We start from the raw sequence: 12,633 nt of genomic DNA on the forward strand, positions 1-12,633 counted from the left end.
AAATAAAAATAATAATAACAAGAATAATCCTTAGAAGAACAATAGGGCTCTTCGCCCCTTCGGGCTTGAGCCCTAATAATAAGAATAATCCTTAGAAGAACAATAGGGCTCTTCGCCCCTTCGGGCTTGAGCCCTAATAATAATAACAAATAATCCACCGTGCACAGGCGTGTGCAGGAAATGGGCTACAGAGAAGCAGCACTGGACTGTTGCTCAGTGGTCCAAAGTACTTTTTTTGGATGAAAGCAAATTTTGCATGTAATTCGGAAATCAAGGTGCCAGAGTCTGGAGGAAGACTGGGAAGAAAATGCCAATATGCCTGAAGTCCAGTGTCAAGTACCCACAGTCAGTGATGGTCTGGGGTGCCATGTCAGCTGCTGGTGCTGGTACACTGTGTTTTATCAAGGGCAGGGTCAATGCAGCTAGTTATCAGGAGATTTTGGAGCACTTCATGCTTCCATCTGCTGAAAAGCTTTATGGAGATGAAGATTTTGTTTTTCAGCACGACCTGGCACCTGCTCACAGTGCCAAAATCACTGGTAAATGGTTTACTGACCATGGTATTACTGTGCTCAATTGGCCTGCCAACTCTCCTGACCTGAACCCCATAGAGAATCTGTGGGATATTGTGAAGAGAAAGTTGAGAGACGCAAGACCCAACACTCTGGATGAGCTTAAGGCCGCTATTGAAGCATCCTGGGCCAACACCTCAGAAGTGCCACAGGCTGATTGCCTCCAAGCCACGCCACATTGAAGCAGTCATTTCTGCAAAAGGATTCCCGACCAAGTATTGAGTGCATAACTGAACATAATTATTTGAAGGTTGACTTTTTTTGTATTAAAAACACTTTTCTTTTATTGGTCGGATGAAATATGCTATTTATTTTAGATAGGAATTTTCCTGAGCTATATGCCAAAATCATCAGTATTAAAACAATAAAAGACCTGAAATATTTCAGTTGGTGTGCAAAAGGGCTGGGTATTGTTCAAAATCTTTCGATCCGGTGCCAATTTCGATACCTCAGTTTCGATGACGGTTCCTAACGATACTTTTTTCGATACCATATGTTTTAAAATCCATTTCAACATCAAGTGAAGTGAAGTGACATTCAGCCAAGTATGGTGACCCATACTCAGAATTTGTGCTCTGCATTTAACCCATCCGAAATGCACACACACAGAGCAGTGAACACACACACACACACACTGTGAGCACACACCCGGAGCAGTGGGCAGCCATTTATGCTGCAGCGCCCGGGGAGCAGTTGGGGGTTCGATGCCTTGCTCAAGGGCACCTAAGTCGTGGTATTGAAGGTGGAGAGAGAACTGTACATGCACTCCCCCCACCCACAATTCCGTCCGGCCCGAGACTAGAACTCACAACCTTTTGATTGGGAGTCCAACCCTCTAACCATTAGGCCACGACTTCCCCGACACAAATACATGAAACACAAAACTTTTATTTTTCACCTTAATTAAAACAATTTCTGGTAACACCACACTCAGGATAACATTATTAATACAACTGGTTGTGCTTTTTGGATAGGGGTGCGCCATTTAGGGGCAGGCTGGGACCAAAAAGTGGCCCTGGACTTTCTGGCCCACAGCAGCCCACCACATCATAACGCAAACGCTCCTGTTTTGATGTAATTTATTAATTTAATATTTAAGTAAACAGTTTGGGGATTTGAACCAATATGGCAACTGATCCTCCGTAAAAAAAAAGAAAGAAAAAAGAAAAAAAAGAACAACAGCTGTTCATTTAGCGACTCCTAGTGAGCTATACATGCTCATCAAGACACAAACATTATTCTAGAACTCACACTTTGCATTCAGTTATCAGGTCAATACAAATCATGCATGAAATGGAAGTTTATAAACTCAAACAATAGCTTTTTGTGCTTTACAGATGAACTTGAAGTCTTTATTCATTCGAGATGTTCAATAATAGATAATCTTTGGCAAGTTCATGATCCGATTAGTGAACCGATGATTCTTTTGAGTCAATCTTTTAAAATAATTATTTATTTTGTTTAACAAAACCAGTGTGGAAACCAGTATTTCACAAACTGGATAGATCTGAGGTGCAGGGCTCGCAAAATCGCTAGCCCCACGTCCCGAGGCTATTGTGTTTTCCAGTCCGATGGGCTATCGTGAATAGTGATGTAAAATTCCTAACTTCATTCGCGTTGTTCGCTCGCTTGAAGGGATGAAACGGATCGTAGCTGATCGTTTGCACTCGTTTCTAAATATTGTTGATTCAAGCGTTTTAAACAATTCGCGCGCGTTGAGCTTGCGCTCACTCATTCAAAGCATGCGCTACGAGCAGCATTTCAGACAATGCGTGTACAGATAATGAATTCATCTTTCGCGTATCGTAGCTTCTGAATGAACACATACACACAATTATATCAAAATAATTGTCTCTGCAAGTATTCTCGTAAACACAGTCGGTTATGTTTTAAGTGAACGTATACAGTGGCCTGCTGCTTAGAGAAATTCGCTGTACCGGATAAATCTGTCTCTCTCTCTGTTTTTTAGACAACGTGATAGGGGGCATGTTTCAAGATACGCAATGGAGTAAGTAGACCAAACTAAACAGGGAGGGAGGGCAAGCCGGCTTTCCACTTTTATAAAGTGTAGCCACACTTTAGACCTTTTGACATTGTAAAACGGAAATGTTTTGAGAAAAAAACAACTACACTTTTGTTGTGTGACTACGAGTATCTTCAAAAATCCTCCCCGTCAAGTCACGTGGTGGTCGACAGACATTCACGGCGAATTTAGGTCCTTACATGCACGTATGCTACAAGCTCACACAGACACAGCCGCTTGGCAAAAAAAAAAAACCCCGGCCGCTTGCTTTTTGGAACCGAAATTTGGCACCGAAAGATAAATAATTTTTCGATACTCATAGTATCGAAGTTTTTCGTTCGATACCATAAAGGTATCGAAGTTCGGTACCCAGCCCTAGTGTGCAATGAATCTAAAATATATGAAAGTTAAATTTTTATCATTACATTATGGAAAATAATGAACTTTTATCACAATATGCTAATTTTTTGAGAAGGACCTGTACATGATTGCATTAAAATAAAATAAAAAAGTGCATGAATGAGAATAACACAATATCCTTCTTTGCTATAGTAGGTATCTGCTCCACAAAGGTCAGAATTGCACTTATTTTACGCCTACCCTCTCTGCAGCCACATGCTCTCGCTTTCATTTCAGGCGAGGCGACGTGCATCTCAAACAAGCCTATTGTAAAAAAGGGGCATAATAGGTCCCCTTTAAGAAAACAGGAACGGAACAGGTCTATAAAGTAAAAGTCCATACATTAAAACATGAGCACAGAACTATTATAAAAGCATTTTTTAATCAATCCAAACTCAGAGAAACTGTAAAGTGTATACTGTGCTTTACTGATCCCCACAAAACACTATCATCGTTACACCATCATCACACATAACTATCATCACCGAGCCCTGTCATCATTTTGAAATGCGTAGTTTGTGCTGCCTTTTGTAGAAAGCAGACAGTGAGCAGTTCTCTAGTGTGTGAAATGGATCTTTTCTCATGCTTTCTCAATTAGTTGACTAGAGAACATCCTCAAGGAACAGCTATTGATGGGTCAGAGACACAGCAGCCATGCCCTCTGTTCTGCTTGCATTGACCACTTCCTCAGAAAGTGTGTGTATGCATAAATACAAGCTGGGAGCCTTTGTGATTGTCTGGCTGCTGACAAGGAGCGTGTGTGCATGTGAGCAGTCAGATAATGTCACAGTGTGACAGAAGTGAGAGTGTTAGAGACAGAGAGGAAATGAGAATAGGCCCCAATGCTCACAAGAGAACACACACAAATAGCATGTGACTTGGTGACCATGTTCTAGTTCCACTAAACATGACACAGTCACACAGTGACATTGCATAAATCACTGAAAACTTAGTGTTATTTTCAATGTGTGTGTGTACACACAAATATATTGTTTGTTTGCCACACCATACCTCTAAATAAATAAATACAAATGCATAAGTATTTACTGTAGACACCTAAATCGGTATACTTTGTTGAAGCATCTTTGCCAGTGATTTTGTTATTCTTCTCTGCAGAACCTTTTAAGCTCTGACCAGTTGGAAGTTGTTCTGTCAGTGGACTGTAATTTTCAGGTCTCTCCAGGGATGTCCAGGCTTTGGCTGGATCAGAGCAGGATGTTGCCACCAGACATTATTTGGTAAACTACTTCCATTTCAGAATTGTGTGGTACTTTGCTCTTGCAAATATTTAGTACACAATAAATAAACACTTAAGGACTGTTTTGTCTTACACTGGTAATATTGGCACACATAAAATAAATTTATTACAGTTCTGTAAAGTAAGGATTAGTTTGTTTATATATTTTTATTATTATTTATATCATCATTCCTACCCGATTAATCAAGTTTAAGATGCAGTGTATCTTATATATATATATATATATATATATATATATATATATATATATATATATAAACAATAACATTTAAAGAAGCAGCCATAAAGCTATAAATTATAAACTACTCAAAACACAAGTTCACTCAGAATACACAAAAAATAAAATAAATCTAAAACAAATAAATGAATAAAATTAGTAATAAATAAACTTGATTGTTATGATTTTCAACATGATAAGAATATATATATATATATAATTTGTTTGTTTTGATGACTTCATAGGTAACGGTGTAGTTATACAGCAAATGGGAAAAACAAAGGGAACCTTCATGCACGGGAAACCTTTGCTTTTTAACTTTACATTTTAAAACAGCATCAATCATGTGAGGAATAAAATGGCTTTAAAGGTGACAACATTCTAGTATAATAGTTTGCAAGCAGCGATTGACAACAAAACTAGAAGGCATTTTACTACTAATTGTTGTTCGATAAGTATTTAAAAAGTTGGTGGTTAAATGAAAAGCAGGGCATGTAGACAAGCTGCAAGCCGGTGCATGTGGCACTTTAAGCCAATGGTATGAGTTGCTGTACTGAAACATGCAGTGCAGCAGCCAATCAAAGCAGCCCTTGGCTGGGCTAGGAGGAGGAAGTGGCCAATGGTGGGCATGCAGTGCCGGTACATTCCCCAGCTCTTAAGAGGTTAATGAGCAAAGCTGCTCGGCTTCCTGCCAGCACGTCCAGCAGCTCAGAGACGTTCCCACAATGAGTGAAAGCTGTATCACAACAGGACTGTGTCTAATTATACACCCACAGAAAGAGGGAGAAACAGGAGGGGGTCACAAAGGGTGAAGGAGCTGAAGTGTGTGTGTGTGTGTGTGTGTGCATGAAACCAAAAGAAAGCAGAGCGAGCTGTAGAGAGAGAAAATGACTGCTCGCAGCGGGTGAGAATACAGAAGATACAGCAAATGAGTGACTAGGTGAAGACAAGATAAGGAAAAAGACAGTTTACAGCATCATGCTGGATATTTCTGCCTGCTATGCTTCAGCTGCTTTCCCATGATCACTCACCATAAAAAGACACCCAAAGAGGTAGGACACTTTTGAATGTGTGTGCTCATGTTGATAAGTTTTACTGAGTGTCTTCAAGACATACGGGAGTGTGTGAGGCATGTGGTGTGGGTATTCGAGCAATGACAGGACAATGTTTAAGTGTGTGTGAGTATGTTCTTCAAAGTCACCAGCTTTACATAAAAAGCACAGAGACAGCGTTTGTGATTTACCGCATTTAGAGGATAGCACTGAAACTGTTAGAAACAAGCAAGCTGATGGCCTCAGCTGCTCTCAAACAAGGCATGACTGATCAGTGTGTTTTGTTTTACAGTTCTGCACAGTCAGAGTGAAACACACACTTGTTATCGTATGATCTATTTCAAATTGCTCTGACCCTTTAAATGTTAAATCTGACCATCGTCAGGCATTCAAGAACACGCCTTTGAGAAAAAATGTTTTATGTACAGTATGTGTATAAATTTTGTTGTTATTATTATACTTTACACTTGATAGCCTTTTATATTTTTCAGATGCACTGTATATAATGTAAATGCCATTTTTGCATAGTGATTTGTTTTTTGAATCATCAAAACTTAGTTTGTATCAATCACAAGAATCTCAATATTTTTATATTGGGATATTTTATAGATTTGTTTTCTTCGTTTTAAAAAAAATATAAGATATTATAACTGTCGGTTAACTGTCAGTGATTTTCAGGCAGCTGCTGCCTCTTTAAGATGTCTATTTTTACAGTAGCATTCACACACGTGTGAGTGTGTGTGTTTGAGAGAGAGAGAGAGAGAGAGAGAGTGAGGTGGAGGGAGCAGGAGTGAGTCTGTGGGTGTGTGAATAGAGTAATTATTCTGGTTTGTGCTTCTCTATTACAGACTTAGGCTGTCAAGTGTCTGCTGGTTAGTTAATCGTTCATTCTGCAGGTTAGTCCAGTCTCATGGCTCATGACTCACTCATAAAAGACTACTTAATGTTATTTGAATCAGTGATTTGTCTTGTTTTCCTCTCTCTCTCTCTCTCTCTCTCTCTCTCTCTCTGTGTGAATACACATTCAGGGGGACTGTAACTAGAGTTTAAAAAGAAGAATATGTTTTAGATGTGCACAATGTAACGATGCATAATATATAATACAGAATTTTTTTCTCAAACTCCTAAATTGCTGCTAAATAATAGTTAGTTGTTAAAGCTGCGGTAGGGAACTTTTGACGCTCTAGCGGTTAATAAACAGAACTGCTTGCGTCTTGCGGAAGAACATCGTAGCCGGAACTACTTCTCTCTGTTTATGTCTATGAAGAATCACAAAGGTACTGGGTTACTCCGACCGCAGTATCCCCGAAGCAATCTAAAATTGTCCGAATATAAACACTTATTATAGGTGTACCCTAGTGATTCAGGACAAGCTAAAAACACGGTTTGGAAAATGGATTCATGGTGTACTCACTTATTATATACATTTTTCTACATTTTGAACACAAACAAAGTTACGGACCGCAGCTCTGATTGGTTATTTTTTACCGGGAGCGCATGACTTTCTGCAAATTTTTTACAAAAGTTCCCTACAGCACCTTTAAGGGTAGTTGTTAAATTAGGAGGTATGAGGTAGATTAAGGGATCTAATAAGACAGTAATATGTGCCAGTATAGGTACCACAGGTAGGCTATTTAATAAAGAGACACCATGCTAGTAATATTCATGCTAATAAGCTACTAGTTGATAGTAAGATTTGGTCCTTAAAAATAAAGTATTTCCATTCATTTATTATTTCTAGTTTATTGTTTTAGAAGAATGATACTTTTATCACCAATGTAGATCCTCCATTTTGTTTAATTACTCATTCAACTACTACTAACTTACTCATTTGTTTGTTCGTTCATTCATTCATTCATTCATTCATTCATTGCACATACATTACTAAACATTTCTTAATACACAATATAATCACAGAATATATAAATATTTTTTATGTATACATGAAAAACACATTTTTATAAATAAAACTGTAAATAAAGAAACATATGTTGGGCTACCATGTCATTAAGAGAGAAATCAAAATCACTCTTATTCAATCATTCTTAGAGCCTATTGAATTTCTTTTGCAATTAAAGTTGTTAACTTTTCCCTAGTTGTTCCATGTAAAATACTTCAGTTTTCCACATGCTTTCTTACACATTTGCAAGCAATTGGATGCTTGTTATGCATCTTTAACCATTCATATTCTTGCTTAGTATCATCAGCAAATCAGATTTATGTCAGTCATCTTCAGCTGCTGACATGCTGTCTTACCGCATGTCTTACAGCATGTCCTCAGCTAGTCAGAAGCTGTATTACAAAAATCTACAGACAATTTATTGGCATATAAATACAAATATTTTGTTTTTATTTACTAAACAGACAATTACACTTGCTTGTGTCCCATACATCTGTCTGTTATCACTCTGCTGTTAATTTGTTTTTTGGCCTTAAACATCGTAGTAATCTCTGAGAAGTTACTTTATTGTGAGTACTGAGCAATACTCACAATGAACTGAAAAGCTTGCCCAACCATATGTATGATTCCACTCATGTGTGTAATCAATTCTCATTCTATGTATGTACTGCACACTTGATTTAAACCCATCAGCAATAACCATATAGTACTGCTATAGTGTCCAAAATTTCTCCCTATATTTTATTTGGTATTACATAATCAGAAAAACAGAAGAAATCTTGATGAATACATACATTTTCAAGCACTATAGGTTGTGAGCATATTTTATAGTGGTGTCTGGATTCTGAGCTAACAGCTTTGTTCGCCACATTCATCCCCTCCTTTATACCCACAATGACCTCAGATTAGGAGCGTAGATTGGCTGTGCATGTGCCAAAGCACTATTTCCCCTAATCCTGTATGGGAAGATGGAGTTGAAACAAGATGATGTTTATAGCTTTCTTATTTATGCAAATCCTCGCTTGATTAAAAACAGCAGAATAGAGAGAGAATATCACACAGATGAGTTTTAAAATAAATGAAGTTATGTGGATTGTTAGGACATTAACTCATCTTACTGTTTTCTTTCAGTGAAAAGTGACATTTTCTGGGATCAGGACACAGCATGAAGTTTAATTAAATAACATATAAAGACTTTTGTCATAAAAAAAAGTAATTCTTCAACCTTAATCAGCAGCAGTCCAGGATGAAATTAACCGACTCGTGAAAGATGGCTTAGATGCTGCAGCCCTATTTATACCAACATGGCTTGCCCTGTGCTTTGAAGACAGCTTTACACACAGAACTCAACTAATCTGGCTTTGGCCTTTCAACTGTCAGAGGATTAGCAATGCTATCTCTTTCACTATCTCTTCTCCTCTCAATGGATCATTGATTATTTCAGTGCAAGTCAATCTGTTTGATACTTAACTTGTTTAAATTTATTAGTAATATATCAAAATAATCTGCTTATAAAATACTATTCTAATTAATAGTGGTTCTTCTTAAGCAATTAAGAAGTTAAGGATTTGAGACAAACTCCTGATACTAATCATTCAATTTGGCACATAACTTTTCCTGCACTGTTTGTACTACAGACATGACTTACGCCTCAAATCATGCAGTATATGCAATATATCATGAAGAATATTCAAAATTGATCACTTGTGCAATTTTATGAGCTCGCAAAAACAGATGTGATGTATTTTCACCAGACCTCACTTGTACACAGAATATGGTAACACTTTAGTCTAGGAACCAGTTCTCACTTTTAACTAGTTGCTTATAAGAATGCATTTTATTAGCATACTGACTATTTATTAGTGCTTATTAAGCACATATTTTGGATGACCATATTATACATTCCTAATCCTACTTTATACCTGCAAATTAGGAGTTTATTGAGACAAATGCTGTATTTAATGGAAAGAACTGGACCTTAAAGTGTGACCCAGAATGTACCTATGAGCACCAGTCAACAAAATGATGTCTACAACACAAGAAAACTCACCACATGACATCAGCCTATGGCCCATGCAAAAAAAAAAATGAATTAGCATTTTTAAAATTAGCATTTTTACCAACCTCCTATGTTAATGTTCAGTTATCCAGTTTAAGTGAAATTACCGAACCTACACATAGGACCCTGATAAAAATTATAAGAAGAAAAAAAATCTCTCTCTCTCTCTCTCTCTCTCTCTCTCTCTCTCTCTCTCTCTCTCTCTATATATATATATATATATATATATATATATATATATATAGCTACACTGGTCAGCCACAACATTAAATCCACCTGCCGAATACTGTATAGTGCAAAATAGTAGCAGTAGTAGCCCTTTATTGTCACTAGTCACACGTACCATTGAAATTAGCCATCAACCTGTCCATACAGTACATACATACATACAATATGACAAGGGGAAGACAGAACAGGAAGACAGGGAATTGAGGAAGAAATACAGCATAACATTAGGGAAGCAAGGAGAAAAAAAAACACCTCAGCAACATAAGCACATAATCTATAAGAACATTTGTGAAAAGTTTGATCATTCTGGCCATGGAACATCACAAGAGTAGAATATATAAGGAGCAGTCAGTGTCAAAAGAGACAGTAAATGGTTTGTGGCCATTTTAATTTCCAGAAGTTAAACAACAGCTCAGATCTACAATCTTTACCTTAATTAATAAATTACCTCGGCATTTCCCTCTACCAACTGTTCACTGGTTTCTGCAGTTTGGCCTCCATCATATTACTTACAGTATACATAGCTACACCTGTAGCAACTTCAACCAGTGCTTTGCAACGTAGTCCTCACCTGTCTGAAACACATCTTGCTGCAAAATATTGTCAGTTATGATCAAAGACATGGCCTGCCTGTTAATTCCATTCCCTTAAAAATAGTTGCAACATTCTCTGGATGGTGAGACATTCTTAGTTACCTTGAAGGATTCTGTCACTATCTCCAAATTCCTTTTCTCTCTTGCTAAATTTGTGTAAGCATTTGGAAGGCACACCAAGATAAAATCTCTCTATCCTTTGGTGGTAGTAACTTTTACACTTTTTACTTGTTCTTCAGCAAATGTGCAACAAGAGGCATGCAGCCTGTATTGGGGCACTCTGGAGTTTGGCTTCCACATCAGAATCTTCCTAGGCCGTCTTAACATCTTTGCCATTTGCAGATTGTCATTTTATGTTTGGCCTATTCAATCTCTCATATATATATCAGGAGCAGATTGTGTTCTTGATAAGCCTCTCATAAATTTCAATTCATGTTTATTTGTATAGCACTTTTTATGATACAAATCATTGCAAAGCTGCTTTACAGAAAATTAGGTTTCTACAATATTTAGTAGTAGCTTATCTGTCTGTTTATGTGCATATAGCAGACACTTTCAGAAAAATTAAAAAAGATGTAGTCAAACAGACGATGAACACTATTAACAGCAATTATTATATGATGCAATCACACTTGTAGCAATATTTGGTAGTTCTGTATGTTGTTTCAGGGTAAGCATCATATGAGGTCCTCTGAGGGGTTGGTGTCATCTCTTCTCAGTTGTTCTGGATCCAGACTGAAGCTTGTGTAAATCTTGGTTACCATGGGATGTAAATCCTGTGGCAAAACTGAGAAACAAATAAAGACATAATTAGCATAGCTGCTGTTCCAACCAAGTAAAATTAATTAGTTTATCCCAAGCTAAAGAATAATAATGTGCATTTGATAAGATAAAACTGAATTCCAAAATTATGAGATGCATTATTTGAAGTTAGGTACTCAGGAGCTAAACCATTTAGGGCCTTATAGGTAAGTAATAATATTATTTCTGAACTTAATAGGTAGCCAGTGCATAGACTGTAAAATTGGGGTAATATGATCATATTTTCTTGACCTGGTAAGGACTGGTATGGACTATCTGTAGCTTATTTATTGAAGATGCAGGACAACCACATATAAATGCATTCCAATAGTCCAGTCTAGAGGTCATGAATGCATGAAATAGTTTTTCAGCATCAGAAACAGGTAACATGTTTAGTAGTTTGTCAATATTTCTAAGATTGAAGAATGCTGTTTTTGTAATATGGGAAATATGCTATTCAAAAGACAAGTTTCTGTATAATATAACACCCAGATTGACTGTAGAGGAAGTAACAGTACATCCGTCTATTTGCAAACTGTAATCTACGAGATTCTGTGTACTGTTTTTTGGTCCAATCAATAATATCTCTGTATTATCTGAATTTAATAGGATAAAACTATTGGTAATCCAATCTTTTACATTTTTAACAGACTCTTCATCTGGTCTCGTTGACATATATAGTTGAGTATTATTAGCATCACAGTGGAAACTAATTACGTACTTTCTAATAATATTACCAAGGGGCAACATGTATATTGAAAAATAGCAGAGGACCTAGGACAGATCCTTGTGGCACTCCATATTTAACTGGTGATAAATGAGATGACTCCCCATTTAAATAAACAAAGTGGTAGTGATCAGACAGGTAGGATCTAAATGATTTTAAAGCCTGTCCATGAATACCTGTATAGCTTTGTAATCGATCTATGAGTATGTCATGATCTATGGTGTCATACCAGCACTAAGATCAAGTAAAACTAGAAATGAGATGCAGCCTTGATCTGACACAAGTAGCAAGTCATTTGTAATTTTAACAAGTGCAGTTTGTGTGCTATGGTGGGGGGTGAAACCTGACTGAAAATCTTCATACAGATCCTTGAACCTTTTTTTTTTTTTTGTAGGAAGGAGCACAATTGAGCAAATACAACTTTTTCAAAAATGTTCAACATAAATGAAAGATTTGAAATAGGACTATAATTTGCAAGTTCACTAGGATCTACTTGTGGTTTCTTAATAAGAGGCTTAATAACCGCCAGCTTGAATGGTTTTGGGACGTGACCTAAAGATAATGTTCAGTTAATAATATCGGGAGGCAGTTCTTCTGCTACAGGTAACAACTCAATCAATCAATCAATCACCTTTATTTATATAGCGCTTTAAACAAAATACATTGCGTCAAAGCACTGTACAACATTCATTTGGAAAACAGTGTCTCAATAATGCAAAATGATAGTTAAAGGCAGTTCATCATTGAATTCAGTTATGTCATCTCTGTTCAGTTTAAATAGTGTCTGTGCATTTATTTGCAATC

The 12,633-nt window shown here is 37.0% G+C and overlaps 1 protein-coding gene across 5 annotated transcripts in view; it reads left to right on the forward strand.

The window, feature by feature from the left end:
• Positions 1-5,445: 5,445 nt before the first annotated feature.
• The window catches only part of zmp:0000000926 (ataxin-1), a 46,349-nt gene continuing 39,161 nt past the window's right edge, over positions 5,446-12,633 (forward strand). For 3 of the 5 annotated variants that reach the window (XM_052593507.1, XM_052593508.1, XM_052593510.1), the window contains exon 1: positions 6,371-6,417. The gene's annotated coding sequence lies outside the window, so the exon portion shown is untranslated. Of the gene's footprint in view, positions 5,522-6,370; positions 6,418-12,633 lie in introns of those variants that run through there. The other 2 variants (XM_052593511.1, XM_052593509.1) reach the window with 2 other exon arrangements.

Source organism: Carassius gibelio, chromosome B23 (assembly GCF_023724105.1).
Source record: "Carassius gibelio isolate Cgi1373 ecotype wild population from Czech Republic chromosome B23, carGib1.2-hapl.c, whole genome shotgun sequence".
NCBI classification, from domain to species: Eukaryota; Metazoa; Chordata; class Actinopteri; order Cypriniformes; family Cyprinidae; genus Carassius; species Carassius gibelio.